Here is an 8,337-nt window from a genome sequence, read left to right as displayed (position 1 = left end):
CATTCTCCAAGAGCGGTGACAGAGTGTAGGAAGGGTAGCACCTCCCAGTGGGGCTCTTAACTGCCATGCACAGTAGGTGCTGTGCAACCCCTAGATTCTACTCTGCTCAGAGGTAATGTGTTAGTTATCATTTTCTTGGAGCTCCAATAATTGTCTGAACAACACTTTTTGACAGTTCCAGGTCTGTTTAGTTTAATTCAGTCCAAAGGATTTTTCAGCAAACAGGAGAGTATCCTCTCTTTAATGAGACAAATGTCTACTGAAGTCTTTTTAAGGCAAAATGTAGCTGCCTTTTTTTAAATTTAGTTATCATATATTCCAAATTTGTGATAGGGCCCAGTAATGGGAGCAGTGGCTGAATTTCTGAGTCTGGATTTACTTTGTTTTGTACTGTATTATTCCTGTTTTCTAAATATCCTGACAATGTCATCCTTTTAGGAAACAATGTGATCTTACTGTTTGCTTTTTCACTGTTCTAAAAGTTTAATGGATGTGCTCACTTTGGCAGAATATATGCTAAAACTGGAACAATAGAGAAGATTAGCATGGCCTCTGAGCAAGGATGACATGCAAATTCATGAAGTATTCCATATAAAAAATGCTTTGAAATAAAAAAAAAATTTTAAAGATTAGTGGATAAAGCACATAGCTTAGTAGGGTTCCCTGCAATGTCCTCACCCCCTGACCTCCTGCCTTCTGTCCTTGCTGTTATGAGGCTAGAGCTTGACCCACCCCAACCCACCGCACAGGCTTCACTTCAAATCCCTCACCTTGTGCCTGCCGTGGGACCCACCTTTCAATCTCAATGCTCTGGTCCTAACCCTAAATCTACATACTTTCTCCCAACATCAAGACTTACCTGAACATATGCCAAACTTCCTCAAACAAAACATAACACAATAAAATATGAGCAGCTGTTTTATTTTTCTTATATTTTATTCCTGTTTGTTGAAATCTTCTAGAATCTTAGTTTTGGATATTTTTAATGTTATGTTTTTATTTCAGGAATTCATTTTAACAGTTGTATTAAACTGTACAACTATATTGTCAAAAATTATTTAGACTTTGTCACAGGGTTGGCTGGTTCCTTTGCTCATGGTAGCTTGATACCATAGCTTTCCTTTTGCTGACTTCTTTATCCTGATTCGTTTTTCATTTGCCTAAGGCATTCTTTTTCCCTTTTTTCCCCAGAAAGAATATACAAATGATAATTTGGGGGTCCATTGTGTTTAAATAAGAATTTACTGTAGTCCCCCATTTGACATCTTAGATCTACAAAACTAATCGCAAAATTATTTGCCCCCCGAACTTTATAAGCATGTTTTATTATTATTACTATTATTATTATTCTTTTTAGAGACAGCGTCTCACTCTGTCACCCAGGCTAAAGTGCAGTGGTACAATCATGACTCACTGCAGCCTCGAACTCCTAGGCTCAAGTGGTTCCTTTACCTCAGCCTCCCAAGTCTCTGGGATTACAGGCATATGCTACCACACTTGGCTAATTTATTTTTGTAGAGATGGTGTCTCACTGTTGCCCAGGCTGGTCTCAAACTCCTGGTCTTTAGTGATCCTCTCACCTCAGCCTCCCAAAGCGTTGGTATTACAGGTGTGAGCCACTGTGCCTATTACTTTGCAGTATTTAATGTTATTTGACACTTTAGTCTTTTACAGATTGCCTGTTTGGTTGTGCTCTCTTGCTCTTTCCCCAGGCTCAGAGACTTTACCAAGATATGTCTCAATCCATCCCCACGTCTTGTTTAACACTCTGTTGAAAGAAAACTCCCTCTAACTGCACTTTTCCTCTACTCTCACATAACAATCAACACAGAAGACTTCTGTTATCAAATGTGGGTTTTTTTCCCCCATACACCCATCAGCGGACACCAGCTGCTTGTCCTCTAATTCAATTCCAACACGGTTTACCTAGAGATAGTGTCAGATGCCACAGGCTGAGGGGTCAGTCCCCAAGAATCCTCCTCCACACCAGTTGCCAAGTCTGGGCCTTCAGAACTTCCGACCAACCGGCTTCAAGTTAAGTTTCCCATGACCCCTTCTTTGGGTTCAATGAATTTGCAGAAGCGCCTTACAGAACTCAGGGAAGCACTTGCTTAGTTCGCCAGTTTATTGCTCTATACTGGAAAAAATATAGATAAAGAAACACTAGGGTGAGTATGGGGGAAGGGGCTTGGAGCTTCCATGCCCTCCCTGGGCGTACCACCCTCTAGGAACCTCCACATGCTCAGCTATTGGGAAGCTTGCTGAACCCTGTCCTCTTGGGGTTTTATGAGAGTATAAATACCCACAATCAGAAAGGTGGAAGAACATTAGGGTGGAAGGAGGCCTAACACATCTAACATCATAAAAAGCTATATAAAGGCTGTGGGAGTTATAAGCCAAAGAACCCTGGATAAAAACCTATATATATCCTAACACCACACACTTATTAGATGCTTTTGATATGAATTATGTATTTCACTCAGAAAAATTATCTGTTAATAATGTGATTATAATCTCCCTCTCTCCTTTTTATTTTCTATAGATTCCCCATTATATGGATATTAATTTCCTGGAATCTATCGTACTACTAAACTCCTCACTCCAGCTCTGTCTGCTAAAGATTGTAAAATAATTTCACAGCTTATTCTTCCTTTTATCTATCTTGTTTCAGCCCTTTTCATTTTAAAAAGTTCAGCCCTTCCATTAAGACTTTTATTTGAACAATTAGAACTCTTCTGTTTCCTGAACCTTTACTTCATGGCTGTGATAGACTCTGAAGCAGGCCCCATGATCCCTGTCTTCTGGTAACTGTCATTTTTAACATCCTTCCCTGAGAGTGGACAGGACCTGTGTCTTGCTCTCACCCAACAGAATACAGCAAAGGTGACAAAGGGTCATCTGTGTGATTACATTAAAGGAGATAATAACATCTGTGCTGCTGGAAAAGCGCTCTCCCCTGCTGACTTTGGGGAAGCAAGCAGCCACGTTGGAATGCCTACATGGCAAGGAACTGAGGGCAACCTCCAGCCAACAGATGGCAAGAACTGAGGCCCTTTGTCTAGTCATCTGTAAGGAACTGAACGTTGCCCAATAACCATGTGAGCTGAGCAGTGGATCCTTCCCCAACAAGCCCCAGATGAGACCACAGCCCTGACCAACACCTTCATTGCAGCTCTATGGGTCCCTGAAGCAGAGGACCCAGCTAAGCCTGACCCACAGAAACTGCAAGGTCATTAATGTGTGTTGTTTAAAGTCACTAAGTTTGACTGGGCATGGTGGCTCATGCCTGTAATGCCAGTATTTTGGGAGGCTGAGGCGGGAGGATAATGAGGTCAGGAGATGGAGATCGTCCTGGCCAACATGGCGAAACCCCATTTCTACTAAAAATATAAAAATTAGCTGGGTGTGGTGGTGCACACCTGTAGTCCCAGCTACTCAGGAGGCTGAAGTAGAACGGCTTCAACCCGGGAGGTGGAGATTGCAGTGAGCCAAGATTGCGTCAGTGCACTCCAGCCTGGCGACAGAGTAAGATTCCATCTCAAAAAAAAAAAAAAAAAAAAAGTCATTAAGTTTGTGGTGATATTGTTATGCAACAATACACTAATACAAGAGCTATTTTAATTTGGTGGCTACCATGTCTTCTGGGATCAAGACTTTTTACAGCTCCACTCAGTCTCAATGCTGCTTCTCTGCGTGCGTCTCACAAAGTTGGGTTTTTCAGAGGTCAATATAAAGTTCCTGGCTGGAAAGAACCTTCTAATGGGTGTGACATAGGATTAGAGACAAAGACATGCATGTGTTGGAAGTTAGTGGAGGCTCTCTCACAAACAGTGGTCACAGAAGGCCTTGCTGGAGAAATCATATTTTACTAACCTGAAGAGAGCTCTAACAGCTAGGCTTCACTCGCTGTGGCAGGCCCTTTGGGTCAGCAGGGACACTGCTGCTCGTTGAGATGACTGAGCCCAGCTGTCACAAAACACCAATGGCCCGTGTCCTTAACCACAGCAAAAGTATTTTCAGTCAGTAACAGCTACCAATAAAAAACATAGGAAAATATGATAGTAATAGACATGCATGTGTTGGAAGTTAGTGGAGGCTATCTCACAGTGGTCATAGAAGGCCTTGCTGGAGAAATTATATTTTACCAACTTGAAGAAGCTGTAAGGAAGAGCTTTCCAAACTCAAAGAACAGTGTAATGTTCCTACCCCACATTGCCGTGATAACAAACTACCATAAACTTACCAGCTTAGAACCCACAGTTTGTATATCAGAAGTCTGGGAGGCTCTACTGGTTTCTCTGCTCCGCGTTCTAAAGACTGAAATCAAGGTGTCAGCTGACCTGGACTCTCACCTGGAATCTCTTGGGGAGGCTTTCTGGCTCATTTAGGTTGCTGAGAATTTACCTCCATGCAGCTGTAGGACTGACATCTCTGCTTTGTGTTGGCTATTATCTGGGGGCTTCTCTCTGGCCCTTGCGCATGGGCTTCTGCATCACAGAGCTGCAACTGCAGAGCAAATCCTTCTCATGCTTGGAATCGTGGACATCCTCTCTGCCACATCTTTCTTCTGCCTCTTCAGCCTTTCTCTTCTCTAACCAGCCAGAGAACATTCTCTGCTTTTAAGTACTTATGAAATTAGATTGGCCCTACACAAATAATTCAAGATAACCTCCCTATCTAAAGGTCTGTAACCACATTACCTCTGCAACGTCCCTTCTCAGCAGGGCCTAGATTTGACTGAATAAGCAGAGGATGGCTCTCTTGGAGGAACGTCTTCAGAATTCTGCCTACCATACTTTCTATATGGGAAACATGTTTGTTCACCTTAACATCCAGGGGGATGAAGCAAAGAAAGAAAGGAGACTGAAGAGAAATTATATTTGGCTCTAGGAAGGAAATTGTATTTTATTTGTACTTCGACAGGAATCTGTTGGAAGATTTTTACATGAGGAAGTATTGCTAACTTATACTTTAAAAGTGATCAGTATGCTGAGAGGAAAGCTTTCTTAGCAATTGTCTTTCATACTGCTCAGCCATTGACAGAGAGAGATGTGTTAACTGTGGTGTGAGCATGACCTCCTCTATGTCTTGGCATAAGCCTGCATGTGTCAGTGGCAAGGATATAGAGAAACTGCAGGAAAAGGGGTCAACCCTTAGAAAAATGTGGAAGTAGGTAAAATGTTACGAAGTGAGACAGTAGTTACATTAAGTTCCACTGCTTCAACAAATACTTGTGCTTCTGTCTAACGTGGCAACCAGAAGTACCTGCCACCCTGACTCACTTCTCAGGCTGCAGGGCCCAAAAAAGCCAGGTGACTGTAAATGGCTCCCAGATTTAGGGAAATCCACTTCCCAGTGGCTCATGGGCCTGCGCTCTGCAAGACTTGTCTTGGCAATCCTTTCAGATACCAGACCACTGGCCCACAGCCTATTTTGCTGCCTAAGCTAGGGATACAGCCCAGGCACTGCAGAGATAATCAATCTCAGCTGGCGTGTTCACAGCCATTATTTAGCTCAGGGATTCCAACAACCTAATACCATTTGCTCTGTAACCTCCAGAAATACCTGTCATATTTGAAATGGTATCCTTCTCTCTTTTCCAACATCACATTGGATTTTAGCGTATATTTTTTCATTTCAATGACTATTTGGCACATATGGGCAGGAAAGGTAAATTTGTGGCTTAGGCTACTATTTTAAATGGAAAGTTTGATACCATACCTTTTCTTATTAAGCTAATATATTCTTCTAGGGAAAGAAAAAGCTGGGGTAGTATTTTCCTGGAAGCCTTTTAAGGGAAAGGTGAGCTGCATGCATTTCTTGGATACAAAGGTAAGGTGCAACTCTGACACTAAAGCATGGGACTACCAAGCAGTTCTGTCTCTCTCTGGGACAGCATGGCTTCGTCACACATGGGGATGAGAACCAGGGCCTGACAGTCCAGGACAGTGGGTGAAGACAAGCAAAGTAGGAGACAAGGAGTAAAGAAGGAAACAAGGCTCTGCTCTGCTCTGACTGCACAGGTTGTAGTGTTTGAGTGCTTGCCCTCGCCATATCCAAGGAACCTGGGACTTGCCTATATTTTCCCCTGTCATCTCTACATTTCTGAGCAGAAATGGAAGAGAGGTCTAACAGCTAGGCTTCACGGGCCATAGCAGGCCCTATTGGTCAGCAGGCACACTGCTGCTTGTTGAGATGCCTGAGCACAGCTGTCACAAAACATCCATGACCCAAGTGTCCTTAACCACAGCATGCTGCCTTTATAAAACGCCACCTTATGTGGACTTCCTAATTTTTCTTTTTCCCTTTTAAGTGATTTATTATATATTAAGTGGTCCATTATGCTGACTTAACTCCTTAATAAAGCCCTCTCTTCATGTTTTCCCATTTTTTTGTAATGAGCCAAATTAGTAATACTTAAAAGTTAGCCGTTATATGGCTAGACTTTGTTTTGTACCTCTCAGTATCCAGCACCTGATACTCTGTAAGCAATTCTGAAATTCATAAATTTTTGGTTAAGTAATAACAGAAATCTGGATGTGTCAATTAAGGACTGTCCAGTACAATTCCCTCACTTTTATCACTTAAAAAAAAAACAAAACACACAGATCTTAGGGAGTTCACACAGACTGTCTAAGGTTAGAATCACTGGCAGTTTTCTAATGCCCATTTTAATGTTCTTTCCATTATAAACTGTGTTGTAAAAGTATTTTTTAAGGGCAAGTGTTAAAAGTGGTGACTACATCTCATTTTTTCTCCCAAGACTCCTTTCATTCACCCAGGCTGCTGGGGCAAACCTTCAAGATAGCCCCACCTGCTTAAACTGTTTAAAATGTGCTCCACGGGAAGGGAGAGGGAAGAAATAAAAAAGAAGAAAAAAAAATGTGCTGCAGATGCTCCCTCAATACCAACTCCTGAACTGAGATCAAGAACTTGGAATATAAGAAGGAAGTTAAAAGATGTTATCTTTATTTGACCTGTCCTTTTGCCATGGACTTAGATAGAATCTTTTCTTTTAATCAGATCCCTAAAGATGGGTTGTAAAGTGTCCCTTTAACACTGGAGAGTAACAATGGAGAACAATAAATAACATACAAGCATGAATAGAGAAAAATAATAATCTGGGGCAGACCTATTAAAAAGTTCTAAAGTGTAGAAAAAGAGAAACATAACTAAGAGATGTTTCTTTGGAATTAGAATTTTTCCACAAAACTTAAGATAGATGGCATATGATCTCTAATAATATGATACAAATCCCACTAACACTAAGCAGAATGAGCTAGGACAATCACACGAAAAAGTTGAAAAGATCCTTCACAACAAGGGCAAAATCAAGGCAGATTCAAAGAAGATGCACAATCATAAAACATGAACCAGGCCTTTTAAATCTGTATTTTACATTTAATCCTCACTCTCCAACAAGACAAATATAAACTACTCTCACTTTAAAACTGAAACTGAACAATTAAGTAACCAACAATCACCAGTAAATGACAGCCAGAACTCAACAGGTCTATTTGGCTCAACAGCCCATGATCTTTAGACTATGACTCTATCAAGACCAGTTGTCAATAGTAAAAGCAGACTTGATATTTTAGAATTGAGAAAATGAGTTAAAATTTCAGAAAAATTAGAAATTTACCACAGAATGAATACATATCAAAAGGATCATAAATTATTAGATGTCAAAAAGATTTAAGAAGGCCTGAAATTATAAATTAGAATAAGTCACCATACTCATCCATACTCCTGTCAAAACTATTAGCAATAATACCACAACCAAGTGAAATGTTTGGTAAACGTGTATTTCTACTAAGGATATATAATTTTTAAAGACCTTAAATATCCGGGTAGCATTCATGTTTCTGAAACAATGGTTAAAGACAGTGCAGTACCACACTAGAGAGAATTTAATCCAAGATTATAATCAATCAAGACAATCATATTTGGCAAGAATAAGAAATCTTAAAAGTTTTAGTAAGCTTCCTGCCCATCTACTTCAGGAGACTCAAAATCACAGTGCTGAGACAAAGAACGCTTTTCTGTGGTATAACATAGAAACAACAGTTGACTCCCTAACTCAAATTTTCTTTCCAGCTTTAAAATACCCTGACTATTCTTTTCAGGTTTAGGTTCCTATTTAACAGAGTAGACTTTAGTTCAAGAGGGGCCACTTCTTGAGCATGTGTAACATGGGCTCTGACTAATCCAAGATGAGCTAAACCAACTAGACTTTCTCTCCTTGTCACACTTTCTAAACTCCATAGAAACAAATGGCCCTGTGGTTGGTGATCAAGGAAACTTAAAGTCAGAGATGGCAGAAGATGTAACTGGAAA

At 40.8% G+C, this 8,337-nt stretch overlaps 1 non-coding gene across 1 annotated transcript; it reads left to right on the top strand.

The window, feature by feature from the left end:
* Positions 1–492: 492 nt before the first annotated feature.
* LOC116527487 lies at positions 493–597 on the top strand. Its single transcript, XR_004258569.1, has one exon. It is a non-coding gene; the product is annotated as a U6 spliceosomal RNA (small nuclear RNA).
* Positions 598–8,337: the final 7,740 nt, after the last annotated feature.

This window comes from Sapajus apella, unplaced genomic scaffold (assembly GCF_009761245.1).
Source record: "Sapajus apella isolate SASKATOON/1434 unplaced genomic scaffold, GSC_monkey_1.0 scaffold54, whole genome shotgun sequence".
In the NCBI taxonomy this organism is placed as follows: domain Eukaryota; kingdom Metazoa; phylum Chordata; class Mammalia; order Primates; family Cebidae; genus Sapajus; species Sapajus apella.
Note: the sequence above shows the minus strand (reverse complement) of the source record. Positions and strands in the feature narration are given on the sequence as shown.